This window comes from Balaenoptera ricei, chromosome 8 (assembly GCF_028023285.1).
Source record: "Balaenoptera ricei isolate mBalRic1 chromosome 8, mBalRic1.hap2, whole genome shotgun sequence".
Lineage (NCBI taxonomy): Eukaryota > Metazoa > Chordata > Mammalia > Artiodactyla > Balaenopteridae > Balaenoptera > Balaenoptera ricei.
The window spans coordinates 61487357-61502191 of record NC_082646.1 but is presented as its reverse complement, the minus strand read 5'-3'; the positions used below and the strand labels follow the sequence as shown (position 1 = coordinate 61502191).

The following is a 14835-nucleotide window of genomic DNA, read 5'->3' as shown; positions in this document are numbered from 1 at the left end:
TACACAACAAGATCACCTGGCTGTGGCTTCATCTGCATCTTTTTCTTTTTCTACTGCAAATGCTCCAGGTTAAGGGTAGGAAGACACAGAATCACTTTTATACACAGCTATATGCACAGTTCTCTAAAGACCACTTCATGCCTTTCTTTCAACACAAGTGGTGGGACTTCCCTGGTGGTCCAGCGGGTAAGACTCCGTGCTCCCAATACAGGGGGCCCGGATTCGATCCCTGATAGGGGAACTAGATCCCGCATGCATGCCGCAACTAAAGATCCCGCACACCACAACAAAGGATCCCGCATGCTGCAACTAAGACCCGGCGCAGACAAAATAAATAAATAAATATTAAAACACACGCGCACGCGCGCGCACGTGCACACACAAGTGGTAAAGAATAAGCATCAAGGGCTTCCCTGGTGGCGCAGTGGTTGAGAATCTGCCTGCCAATGCAGGGGACACGGGTTCGAGCCCTGGTCTGGGAAGATCCCACATGCCGCGGAGCAACTAGGCCCGTGAGCCACAGCTACTGAGCCTGCGCGTCTGGAGCTCGTGCTCCGCAACCAGAGAGGCCGCGATAGTGAGAGGCCCGCGCACCGCGATGAAGAGTGGCCCCCGCTTGCCGCAACTAGAGAAAGCCCTCGCACAGAAACGAAGACCCAACACAGCCAAAAATAAATATAAATAAATAAATTTATTTAAAAAAAAAAAAAAAAAAAAAAAAAAAAAAAGAATAAGCATCAAGCCCAATGATTTTTTTCTTTTTTTTTTTTATGTCGACCATTTTTAAAGTCTTTATTGAATTTGTTACAACACTGCTTCTGTTTTATGTTTTGGTTTTTTGGCCACAAGGCATGTGGGATCTTAGTTCCCCAACCAGGGATCGAAACCGCACACCCTGCACTGGAAGGCGAAGTCTTAACCACTGGACCGCCAGGGAAGTCCCAAGCCCAATGATTTTCTAACATCCTGACAAAGCTGTAAAACTGCTCAACTCTAAAGTTCTACTAAGTGAAAGACCAACTGCACTCATGCTAGCTTTCAAAGCAGTACTTTTAGTAAAGTTTTAACAAATCCACCTATTCCTTCAATAAGAAATCAGTAAAGCCTGGAAACATAATTATACTAATAAATAAAACTATATCATCTTGTATTGAATTAAGGCAGTGACATCAAACTGTAATAGTGTCATTGCATTCTACATAGCCAGGCCAAAAAAAAAAGAACTATTTTGAGGTCTTGCTGAAGCCACAAAAATCTCAGTCCTTAACTACACATCTTTCTGCATAGCAAAGTAAAAGAGTTATCTCAAGGAAAAGCACTAAGGCAACTTGTGCAATTAAGTTGCAAGCTGAACTACCTGCTTTTTTTCATGAAACACCATTTTTACTTGAAAGAACAACTGCCAGACAAACTGATTATTCAGACTTGGATGTTTGGCAGACATTTTTTCAAAAATGAACAATGTGAGACTGTCACTTCAAGGAAAACAACTGTCAGTATTTGTTGCCAATGATAGAATTTAGGCTTTCAAGCAAAAACTAGAGAAGACTTGTCTGATGAAATGGGTAGAGATATTAACAAATGTGATTTTTTGATACTGTATAATAAAATACGTCAACATTTTAGAAGATCTGCATAACTCAATGAACCAATGTTTTCAAAATGACCAAAGCATGATGACACAAAATTATGCATGAGTAGAAAATCCATTCAAAGTACACAACAGACCAACGGACTTTAGTGTAACAGAGTATGAAAGGCTCACTGATATGGTTTCAGATTCCACAAGATAATGGACCTCTAAAGAAACTACCAACTGACAAGTTTTGGTGTAGTATCTAAAAAAAGAATATCCATAGTTATCTAAAAAGTCAGTCAAGGGAATTCCCTGGCAGCCCAGTGGTTAGGACTCTGTGCTTCCACTGCCAGGGGCTTGGGTTCGATCCCTGGTAGGGGAACTAGGATCCCACAAGCCTCTCGGTGCAGCCAAAAAAAAAAAAGCCAATTAAAACATTCCTCCTGGAACTTCCCTGGTGGCGAAGTGGTTAAGAATCTGCCTGTCAGGGCTTCCCTGGTGGCACAGTGGTTAAGAATCCGCCTGCCAATGCAGGGGACACGGGTTCGAGCCCCGGTCCAGAAAGATCCCACATGCCGCGGAGCAGCTAAGCCCATGTGCCACAACTACTGAGCCTGCACTCTAGAGCCCTCGTACCACAAATACTAAAGCCTGCACGCCTAGAGCCGGTGCTCTGCAGCAAGAGAAGCCACCGCAATGAGAAGCCCGCACACTGCAACGAAGAGTAGCCTCCACTCGCCGCAACTAGAGAAAGCCCGCACACAGCAACGAAGACCCAACACAGCCATAAATAAATAAATAAATAAATAGATAGATAGATTTATTTATTAAAAAAAAAAATTCCTCCTTTTTCTAGCCACATATATGTGGGACTGGATTTTCTTTATATACCACCAACAAAACAACCAGTTGCAGCAAACTGAATGTAGAAGCAGATATGTATCCAGTCAGACAGTGAAGAGATTTGGAAAAATTTTAAATATTATTCTATTTTGGTGGAATATAGCTATTTTCATTAAAATATGTTAACATTTAATAAGTTTATTATTTTTAAATGCACAGGTTTAATTTTTAACACAGTAAATACTGGTAGACACAACCCACAAACAAAAGCTCTTTGGGGTCTTTAATAGGAAAAGTGAAGACGCCAAAATGTTTGAGAACTATTGCTATATAGCAATGAGAAGGATAAACTATTGCTACATACAAGAACATAAATGAACCTCACAAACAAAGTTGAGTGCAAAAGCCAGTCATACCTTATAAAAGTTCATAAGTAGGCAAAAATAATCTATGGTATTGGAAGGCAGCATATTCGTTACCCAACCAGGGACTGAATCCAGGCCACAGCAGTGAAAGCACCGAGTCCCAACCACTGCACTGCCAGGGAATTCCCAACGTTCCCTTTCTTGATCTGAGTGCTGGTTACACGTTCTGTGCACTTTTTCTTATATATATACCTCAATACAATTTCTTTTTAATCTCTATTTTCTAAAAAAAAATACACCCATACACACACCTGCTTTAGGCTCGTGTGAAGAAATTTTGTTAGCACTGGTCAGGGTAGAAGTAGGGCATTTTTTTTTTAGACAGGTTTTCAGGTGATTCTAATGTGTAGCCAAGCTACTGCTCACCTAAGTAGGTTGAAAAATACTGATCTAAGAATTTAAAACCAGGGAACTTTTACATACAACACAGTAAAAAGAACAAGGAGTTTGGAGCAAGGCAGATCAGGTTTTTAATACAAGCTTCTCTTCTTTTACTATGTAACCAAATGCAAGCAAGCTACTTAATCCCTATAGGCCTCAGTTGCTTCAGCTTCCTCTTCTGTAAAATGGGCACAATACCCTAAACAGGGTAAATATGAGGATTAAATTATATAAGGGAGAGAAAGCACCCAGCATATTGCCTACCACAGATATTCAAATATTAAGTCCTTTCTGTCTTTCCACCTTCATCTCCTACTAGTCCTAAGGCCAAAAATAAATTACCCTCTTGACTCTTGATTTCATCCTTAAAATGAAAATAATGCTACATGACCAACCTATGCACTGTAGATCAAATAAAATAGTATAATTATATTTGCAGAAGTATAAATTGTGTAACTATATTTACAGACAGGGATTTCTGCTACCAACTCAAAAGAGAGAGGACAACACATTAGAAAACTAAGATAGGGAGTTCCTTGGTGGCCTAGTGGTTAGGATTCTGGGCTTTCACTCCCATGGTCTGGATTCAATCCCTGGTCAGGGAGCTGAGATCCCACAAACCGCGTGGTGCGGCCAAAAAAAAACAAAAACAAAAACACAATGCTTAAAAAAAAAAAAAAAAAAGAAAAGAAAACTAGGACATGTATATAAAGCTATAAGACAGAAGCTAGAAAATATGAGCATCAGCAGAAACTATCAAGCCTGAAGGACATGATCAGAAGCCAAATCAAGATTATAATCTCTAGTCAGCCAGGGATTGAAGCTTACTGTGAAAAATATATCAGCCCAGGGTTGCTTCAAAATGTCTGTATCTAAGAAAAAGCACAATCTATAACATCATAAAAATAGGCATATTCTGAAAGTACCCAGACACCTGCCTAAAAGGAAAAAGGCGGGGGAGTTGTATTGGAGCTTTATAAACCAAGGTGTTTCCATAGCATCTTTATACAGAAATCGATGGCCTAGGGACTTCCCTGGTGGTGCAGTGGTTAAGACTCCACGCTCCCAATGCAGGGGGCCCAGGTTCAATCCCTGGTCAAGGAACTAGATTCCACATGCATGCCACAACAGAGGAGTCGGCGAGCCACAACTGAGGAGCCTGCCTGCCGCAACTAAGACCCAGCACAACCAAATAAATAAATAAATAAATATTAAAAAAAAAAAAAAGAAATCGATGGCCTATTTAACAAAATATACTTTTAGATAAACAGAGCAGTTTGACAAAAAAGATTCTGTACAATTATTTTCAGTACTAAAGATGTGCATAATTTCCTAAGGAACTAAATTTTATAATAAATAAAACAAGAAAAATGAATTTGCTTTAGTCTCTTTGCTCTTCACTAGGCTACAACTTTAAGGGACTTCCCTGGCAGTTCAGTGGTTAAGATGCAGTGCTTCCACTGCAGGGGGCTCGGTTCAGGGAACTAAGATCCGCAGGCCTCGCAGCAGAGGGGGGTGGGGGAGGGACGACAAAAAAAGTCTACAACTTTAAGTCTGATTTCTGATAACATACCAGTGATTGTCAAGCTATGGCACACCCATGGCCTGTTTTTGTATGGCTTGTGAGCTAAGAATGAAACATAGGAGGAGGGAAGAAGGGAGAAGATGGGGAGGGGAAAGAGAAGGAGAAAAAAATAATAGAGACTGTATGTGATCCACAAATCCTAATATATTTTTTTTACAGAAAGCATTTGCCAACCCCTGAGCACACCATCTTGTTGTCTTCTACTTTTGAACCTTGTGCTATACACCATCATCATCAAAAGCCTTTATCGATCCAATTAAATTCTAAATTCCATTCTAAATAAATAAAAACCTACATCTGGAAAAACACCTATCACCTTACTCCTCGTTAGAATATCATACTACTGGTTTGTCATCTCTCCTTACTATGTTCAGTTCAAAAACTAATCATTCACTACCTGCAAGGCACCCTCCAGGACCTAGGACTTTATAAGATGACTAGAACACAGCCCCTGCCCCCAAGAAACTTACAGTTAAGTGAAGGAGCAGACAGAAACAGTCAATTTTCCTAAAACAGGGCAAGTATCAATATTATGACAGAGGCACACACTGGATACTCCCTGTGAACAAAATGGGGGCACTTATGACAACCTTAAGGATTCTGTAAGGTTCCTTAGGGGAGATGCACTTAACCCAGGGGGATGAATAAAAGGAGAAACAGCATGAGCAAAGGTGTGAAACTGTAAAATATCTGTAGAAACTACATGCTACTCAGTATTACCAGTGATGGGAGATCAGGCAGAAGGAGTACATAAGGACAGGTCACAGAAGGCCTAATATGTCATGCTAAGGAGCTTAAGACTTTAGAGCCAATGAAGGGATTTAAGCAAGGGAGTGATGTGGACATACACACCACTGGGTAGATGTTCTGGCTGCTGGGTGGAAGACAGGTTTACTGCATGGGTGATATACAAACTAGTTAGGAGGCTACTGCCCTTGTCTAGGTAAGATTAGGGCCTGAACTAAGGGGATAACAGTAGGAAAGGGGAGATGAGTTTCAGAAATATCTAGAAGGATTTATTTTTGGCTATCGAGATAAGGGAGAAGAAAAGACTAAGAGCACAGATTCATATCTTGAATGACTGGATGAACAGCAGTGCCTTTAAGTTAGGACAAAACTACAGGAAGAGATGATTTTAATTTTTGGGGGAGATACAAAAGGGGAGAGGTCAGAAGAAGGAGATGGGGAAAATGAGTTGTTCTGGACCTACTGAATTTAAAGACCATCAAAATGGATGTATGCAGGTTGCCAGTAGACAGTGAGATATACAAGTCTAGAGCTCAGGAAAGAGGTCTGAGCTGGAGATAGAGATTTTGAGAGTCATCACCATACAGCAGCAGTTAAAGCCAAGACTACTCAAAGAAAGAATCTTAAAAAGTCCAGTGAGTCAAGGAGCCAACACTAAGGAATATCAACATTTACTGAGAAAGCAGAAACAATAAAGATGTCTTCTTAAATATCAGGTAGTTTCAAAAGCTTCAAAAATCTCTTCCTGGGCTTCCCTGGTGGCACAGCGGTTGAGAGTCTGCCTGCCAATGCAGGGGACACAGGTTCGAGCCCTGGTCTGGGAAGATCCCACATGCCGCGGAGCAATTAGGCCCGTGAGCCACAACTACTGAGCCTGCGCGTCTGGAGCCTGTGCTCCGCAACGAGAGAGGCCACGACAGTGAGAGGCCCGCGCACCACGACGAAGAGTGGCCCCCGCTCACCGCGACTAGAGAAAGCCCTCGCACAGAAACGAAGACCCAACACAGCCAAAAATAAATAAGTAAATAAATTTATTAAAAAATATATATATATATCCCTCTTCTAAAAAAAAAAAAATCTCTTCCTGCTAAACAACAGACTGGAAAGAACAACCATGAAATAGATTCATTAGTACAGCTCATCTAATGGACAAAGTAAAGATTAAGGAACTCAGTAGGGGGAGGGCTTTCCAGGTGGAAGGCACAACATATGGAAAGAATAAGGGCATAATAGTACAGCATGTCTGGGAATTTGCTTATTTGGTTTGTTTTTTTTTTAAAGGGAGGGGAGAATCTCTCCCCTTATTTTTTTCTTTTTAATTCATTTATTTTATTTATTTATTTTTGGCTGCATTGGGTCTTTGTTGCTATGCATGGGCTTTCTCTAGTTGCGGCGAGCAGGGACTAACTCTTCGTTGTGGTGCCCAGGCTTCTCATTGCAGTGGCTTCTCTTGTTGCAGAGCACGGGCTCTAGGCGTGCGGGCTTCAGTAGTTGTGGCACACGGCTCAGTAGTTGTGGTTCACGGGCTCTAGAGCGCAGGCTCAGTAGTTGTGGCGCACAGGCTTAGCTGCTCCGCAACATGTGGGATCTTCCCAGACCAGGACTCAAACCCGTGTCCCCGGGCTTCCCTGGTGGCGCAGTGGTTGAGAATCTGCCTGCCAATGCAGGAGACACGGGTTCGAGTCCTGGTCTGGGAAGATCACACATGCCGCGGAGCAACTAGGCCCGTGAGCCACAATTACTGAGCCTGCGCGTCTGGAGCCTGTGCTCCGCAACAAGAGAGGCCGCGATAGTGAGAGGCCCGCGCACCGCGATGAAGAGTGGCCCCCGCTTGCCACAACTAGAGAAAGCCCTCACACAGAAACAAAGACCCAACACAGCCATAAATAAATAAAATAAATAAAGATACATGAAATTGCTAAAATTAAAAAAAACAAAAAAACAAAAAAAAACCCGTGTCCCCTGCATTGGCAGGTGGATTCTTAACCACTGCGCCACCAGCGGTTAAGCCCCTGTTTATTTGGTTTTACAGTAGGCATACATGCTAGAAAGCCCGTAAAAAGAGGTACAAAGTAAGGCGTACAAGAACACTGGGAGGGAAAAATCAAGGAAGATTGTGCTGTTGACATCATGAAACATTCGTAACCTCTACTTCCCCAGTACATCCACATATCCTTCAGGTCTCAGCTCAAGCATTAACTCCCCCAAGCATCTCTCTCTTCCTTGCTCCCTCAGGCAGGTCAGGCCATGTCAACCTCCATCCTCCCCACGGCCCTTGCCCAGGTCCCCACTGTAGCAATTATTCCATTATGCTACAGTTATGTGTGACATGTCTGTCTCCACACTAGATTAACTATAAGCTCCTTAAGAGGAGGGAATTTTAATTTTTGTATCCCATACTCCCAGCACTCCCTGACTGTCATCTAATAACCACTCAATAGATACTTGTTGAACAGATGTCTTAAACATATCTGTCACACACCCAACTACTAGCTCCTTGGCCTTGGAACGCGTTGAGGATTTACATCCTTTGTTTTGCTTTACTTATGATAATTTTAAAATAAATTTATATTCCAAATGTAAAATGAGTGAGGGGAGATACAGCAGCAGGAAAACACTGATTAATAAAAGAATAGCCTGGAGGAAAAGTTAGCTCTAAACAATTCATAAGTAAAATAAAAATAACAGTAGTATTTACCATATTAAGCACCAACTACGTATGTGCCATTCAGTGTTCCGGGTTCTTTGTCCTTCTTATCTCATATAATCCATTAACAACCCAACAATTGAGTATTATCTCTCTTTTACATATGCATAAATAATCCATCTCACTGTACTACTCTACCCTGTAATATGTTACAGGTAGAAAACTAAGAGGGTAATGACTGTATTTGTCAGGATAGTGAAGAGCAAACATTGTATACTGCATTCTCCACTTCAAAAAGCGTCAATTGTTTCATTTTGAGCAAGCCAGCACAGTCAATGTAGAACCAGGTCTCATAAATTCACTAGGAGAAAGTCCTCTAGCACCCTCTCTGTCCCACTATATCCAACAATCTTCAAGTTAAGGGAGAAACTGTGAACTGATCTTCATGTATTCCTCCTCCACTGGGAGAAGAACCCTTTGGAAAGGCAATAAACCAAATATGACAAGCTTTTCACCTCTGTGTGGGGTGCCCTGATTTCATTTTTGTAAACTAGAGAGGAAAAAACAAAAACAAAAAAAAACCCCAACTTTTATATAGTCCTTTACAGTTTAAAGAGTATTTTCACATTTATTACCTCATTTGAGCCCCACTTTACAGGAGAGTAAACTGAAACTCCAACAGATTATTAATGCATTTGGATTTCACATCTCTTAGACAAAAAATTCTTGGGGTTTAGGTTGCTAAGCTTCTGATATGCATAACTAATGATTTCCTATTCATGGTACACTCTGTACATCAGAGAACAGACCCTCCTGTACAATCAGGTCAGGACCAATGTACCAGGCTGCCTTTATGCAAAAAGAAAGATGCACAGAAATTCTGATCAGAAGAGTTAAGTGACTTGCCAAAACATGACATGAAGCTGTAAGCTGGTATTACAAAGAATCAGTATCTAGTAAATAAAAAATCCGCCAATAAGAAAAAACTCTTAAGATGCTGTTCTTTCACAGCTCACAAAGGCTGCTACTACCCTCCCCCATTCCTATTTCCAAGTATGATTGATCCACATCTGGATAATCTGATCATCCATAAATGCAAACTGGCTTCCTCTTGCCATCTAGAATACCCATATATGTATGTACATGCATACTTACAGACATATACTAAAGAATATATTTTTATATGTGTATATATAATATACATACAAATAAGAAGTGCTGCTGAGTAATGGGACTATAGACAATAATATTGCTTCCTTTTACTTTTTCTGTAAGTTTCAATTTCTGCTATGAGCATGTTATTTTAATTAATGGTGGAAGAAATAAAGCTCTTTTAAAATTAAAAAATAAGGATAATAAATAAGAAAAAAGCAAGTCACAGAAAAATACTTACACTATGATTCTATGTATATAAAGTTATAAAGGTACAAAATATATTGTTTAGGATACATACTTGTTTGGTAAAACTATTTTTAAAAGCAAGGGAATGATTCACACAAAATTCAGCAAAGTGGTTACTTCTGAGGGAGAAGGACAGAGATTCAATCAGGTGGGGAATCACAAGAAGCTTTAAAGGTACTAAAAATCTCCTTTTTGTTAAACTGGGTAGCAAAAACATAGGCCTTCAATTTGCTATCATTCTTTAAATTGAAGATTTATATTATATGCACTTTTATACGTATGGTTTATCTCACAATTTAAAAAGAAGATATAAACAGGGTTGAAGAATCAGAATTTCAGGGCTGTAACCCAAACTCTTCCACTCACTGTGTAATCTTAAGCAAGTCATTTTACCTCTCAGCAGTTTTTCTTCTTATTTTATAGATGAGGAAACTAACAGCTAATATATGTTTAGTACTTTACTGTTTGAAGTTCCTAGACTAGGGACTTCCCTGGTGGCGCAGTGGTTAAGACTCTGCGCTCCCAATGCAGGGGGCCTGGGTTGATCCCTGGTCAGGGAACTAGATCCCACATGCATGCCACAACTAAGAGTTCGCATGCCTCAATTAAGGCGCATGGGCTTAGTTGCAAGCTGCAACTAAGACCCGGCACAACCAAATAAATAAATAAATAATTTTTTTTTTTAAAGTTCCTAGACTATAGTACCAACATACAAATATGCAGATAAACTGTGAGATAATAATACAAAGTAATACCTCCTTACTAAATAATAGATCATAATACTAAGAACTCAATGGTAGGACATACAAGGCTATTCACATTCTAGTCTCTTCTATCTAATAATAATATCTAATATTTTTTAATGTGTACTATGTAACACACTGTATTAAATGCTTACCATGGATTCTTTTGTTTAATCCTCAAAACAACCCTATGAGATTAGTTATCTTATGCCCATTTTACAGATGAGACCATTGTGCCCAAGGTCACATAGCTAGTAGTAAATGGTGGACAGACTTCAGAACCCACACTCCTGACCACTACGTTAGTTTTGCCTCACTTTTCTCACGACATTTAAATCATCTATCTCTCCCATGACACTGAAAGCTCCGTGACAACTGTTTTTTGTTCATTTTTTTACAATTTTAACTGTATTTAATCGTACAATTTAGCGGAAGTAAGTACATTCACAATGTTATGCAACCATTACCACTAAGTATGAAAGGTTTTTAATGACTTTACTAAAATCACTAGGTTATCAAGTGGTAGAAAGGGGATTTGAACTCAGGACTCTCAACCTCTAAATTAACAAGCTATTCATTCTACCAAGGTACCTGTCTACCAATACCTCCACTGCTCTCCCCTTGTCACCAGAATACTGGAAGAATCTAATGAGGTGAAGATACTAAAACACTTTATATACATTTCTACTGCACAGGTGGACACAGCTGTGAGGGGGAAAAAGAAAATCCACCAAGACATTTCTCCCAAGCGATTACTTTTCATTCTGAGCTCTCAAAAGCTAGGGCTTTTATATAAATATCCCACCTCTAGATCAAGCCTGTAGATCCACAAAAGCAACGTCTCGACCCCGGAGTAAAGTTATGAGGAGAAATGCTTGCATTAGTTAGATTACTCTCTCATCAAATTATGGGTAACTGCTCACACCGGATTTTTATTGCAATACAGAAAGCTTCCTCATAACAAAACACTTTCAATTCCAAGGATAAGTCCAACCTTCGACCATTCTGCCCATTTTGGAGCTACAAAAAAAAAAAAAGATTCTTAATATTGGGTATTTTCATGTGTTCAATTGTGAAAACCAAGGAAAATGGTTTGTTTACAAGCTGAACCCTGAAGCTTGAACAAAAAAAGAATTATTTTGATCCCGTTGGTGCCTTACATCCCTCTTTACATCCCTCCCCATATTTTCCCCAGTCTAAGCTCTAATCAACAGCCACTTCATGTTTAACATATCACAGTTAATGCAATTAAGTCCAGAAAACTATTTTCCTAAAGATGTTTCCTCCATCAACACCCTTCTCTACCTTCCAGCATCACTCTTCTGCCATGAGAATGACCATATCATTAAGCTTTAAATAAAATTTCTGATGAATAGATGGAGGTATTGTTTTTGTAGTTAATGGAATACACTTACATCTCCTAAAAAAAATAAAATAAAAATGATTCTTTATGTTTTTATCCACATCTGACAGAATTCTAACCACCTGAATTCCTTTAGAAGAAAATTCAATCTACAGAAATATAGTCCAATTATTTTAAATCTTATCAGGTAATGTCAAAAGAGAATCAAATGAAAATACCAAACTATCGGGGCTTCCCTGGTGGCGCAGTGGTTGAGAGTCCGCCTGCCGATGCGGGGGACACGGGTTCGAGCCCCGGTCTGGGAGGATCCCACATGCCGCGGAGCAGCTGGGCCCGTGGGCCACAATTGCTGAGCCTGCGCGTCTGGAGCCTGTGCTCCGCAGCGGGGGAGGCCGCGATGGTGAGAGGCCCGCGCACCGCAATGAAGATGAAGAGTGGCCCCCGCTCGCCGCAGCTGGAGAGGGCCCTCCCACAGAAGCGAGGACCCAGCACAGCCATAAATAAATAAATAAATAAATAAATTTAAAAAAAAAAAAAAAAAAAAAAAAAATACCAAACTATCTCACCAATGAATATTTATGACATTTCCATATTTTCTGTCTTCTCTCTGTTTACATAAAACGGTGGTACCAAGATTCATCTCTGGATTATTAGCCTGCAATACAATGATGGGCCTAATTGCCTTGCAAACCAGGACACCAATAAATGGAGTCTTCAAGCAATCAATTTTAAGAGGAGGGGAAAAAAAAGGCCTAAGCTCTTTCTGAATACATGCACGTTGCCTGACTGGGAAATAAATTCAGCCTTGTATTTTTCAGTCTCATTCATCAGTTCTCAAGCAAGGAATGCTCCCTTAACCACCTCAAGCTCATCAAATCTATTTAATACCAAATTCCAGGACTAATTTTTAAATGCACCTGGAGGAGAGAGGAAAGGAGAAGGCAGAGACATCAAATAGAAAGACATCTATCACATTCCAGTTTCATCTTCTTCACCTTTAGTTACTGGAGTGGGTTTTTCTCCCCCAACTTTCTTTTTATAATACATGAATAACAGAAGATACTTTCTCCTCCTCAAAAAAAAAGAAGATACTTTCCCCTCCTCTATTCTACCTTAACTGAAGCCCCTCTCAACTTTACCCTTTGTGTTGGTTTACTTCCAAATATGATACTAATACAAGTGAAACAAACAAAAACTAACAGCTTAAGAAGTCCTCTAGAAAAGTCTTTTATGTACCTTCTCTCTCCCCAACCACAGCCTCCAAAGCTGTCCATTTAAGTCCAACCCCCAACCCTCTTGTGTCTCTTGGAGGCCATCTCAATCCTTCTTCTCCAGAATCATCCAATCCGCCTCTTCCCAGCACTGCTCACTGCCCCTCTCCATCCTCCCTGCCCCCTCCATACTAACAAGCCCAGGTTTCCCACTCCTTAATTAGCCCCATCTGCTACCTCACTATCAGCAACCACCTCTCCAGTCCTACCAGTTCATCTCAGACATTCTTTCTCCAAAACTCCCTCTGCCACCTTGGCCAAGGGACATTTTCTTCAAGATACCATCCCCCAACCTTGCTCACCACCAGCCACTATTCTTTCAGTGAGTCCAGCCCAGAAGCATCTTCTGTGCCCTCTGCCTTCACCCTGTACCCAGGGAGCCACCAGTGGTTCTAAGATCACTCTAAATCCCATCCCACTGTGCTCCCCCCGCTTCCCCTCCCCGCCCAATTTCAATCCTTGTCCGCCCATTTGGGGCCTAACTTCTACTTTACCCCCTCCTGCCAGCTCACCCTCACACTCCCCTCATTCAAAGTCCCACCCCCACCAGCTCCTATTCCAACCTCTATGAGCACTCCCCAGGAAAACCCCGAATTCTACCTCCTCTGCTCTCCTAACCCACGCTATTCCATAAAATCTCAACAAATTCCACCACCCCCAGATGGCAAGCGCCCACTTCAAGCTCAGGTCTCAGCCCATGCCAAGCCCCTCCTCACCCCCGGCTCCTACCACCTCTATCAGCCTGCCCTAGGTCCACCCCAAATTCCACCCTCCTGAATTAGTCACCCCCCAGGGTCCTATCCAACTCTGCAGTCGCACTCTCTGTTACAATCAACCCCTTACCCCGCAACCCGGCCCAGATCCCAAGCTGTCAATTGCTCCAGGCCAACCCCAAATCCACCACCCTCAGTCAGTCCCCTCCCCCATTAAAAGCCATCCCACTCCAGTCTCAACATCCATTTCGCCCAAAACCATCCAAATTCCACCCCAACCCTACAGCCCCACGCTCCTGTCCCAGGTCGTTCCCATTAAAAGTCCCCTTCCCTTGTCTCTCCCCCCCCAACCTGCTTGTGTCCCACCCTCACCCCACCCCCAGCCCGCGCCTGGACAAGTCTCCCCAGCCAGCCCGCCGTTCCATCGCGACCTCAACCCCCTTCCCCCAACCCGCGAAGGGGTTCCGCAGCCCCCACTCTCATTCTCCCCAGTACCACCGACCCAGGCTCAGGGAGAGCGGACCGGGGTAGGGTTGGGGGGGGGGGGGGGAGGTGATCTCCTCACCGGCGAGCCGCTGCAGGCGAAAACGGCGGCGGCGGCAGCTGAAGCGGCGATGCCCTTGTCTTCTCTGAAGGCTACAGAGGCGACGCTCTCGCTCCCTCACCCGTGTCCAGTAAGGTGGCGGATGGCGCGCAGGGACTGGGAGCCTCCTCCTCCTCAGCGACTCGGCTCTGAATCCTCTGCAGTAGCCGCCGAGGAGCCCGACGGGTGGGGGGAGGGGACGCTGGGCTGCGGGCGAGGGAGGAGGAGGCTGGGGGAAGGGGCGGGGGACCGCTGAGAAGGGCTGGGAAGGAGGAGCCAGCGCAGCGCCGCGACACGTCCCACAGCCTCAGCCCGCAGGGACCACAACTCCCGGCATGCCCCACTCCGGCCCGCGCGCAGCCTGCGCCTCCCGGCGCGCGCCCGATGCGGAGGGACCATTCCCTCCTTGGTCTCAGACAATGGGATAAAGCCAACCATCCGCGGGTGGCTTTTGTAGACTCAAAGACCACATAGGAGGCAAGTTAGGCACCACAGCGGCCCCATCCCCCAAGGGACAGTGATAGCGGCGTCTCCGACTTCTTTACGCGCGCGCACAC

At 42.8% G+C, this 14835-nt stretch overlaps 1 protein-coding gene across 2 annotated transcripts in view; it reads right to left on the bottom strand.

The window, feature by feature from the left end:
• Positions 1–14538, bottom strand: part of FAM168A (family with sequence similarity 168 member A) — a 203567-nt gene extending 189029 nt beyond the window's left edge. Inside the window, exon 1 of one of the 2 annotated variants that reach the window (XM_059930844.1) lies at positions 14261–14538. The gene's annotated coding sequence lies outside the window, so the exon portion shown is untranslated. The remainder of the gene's footprint in view (positions 1–14260) is intronic. The other variant, XM_059930845.1, reaches the window with a different exon arrangement.
• Positions 14539–14835: the final 297 nt, after the last annotated feature.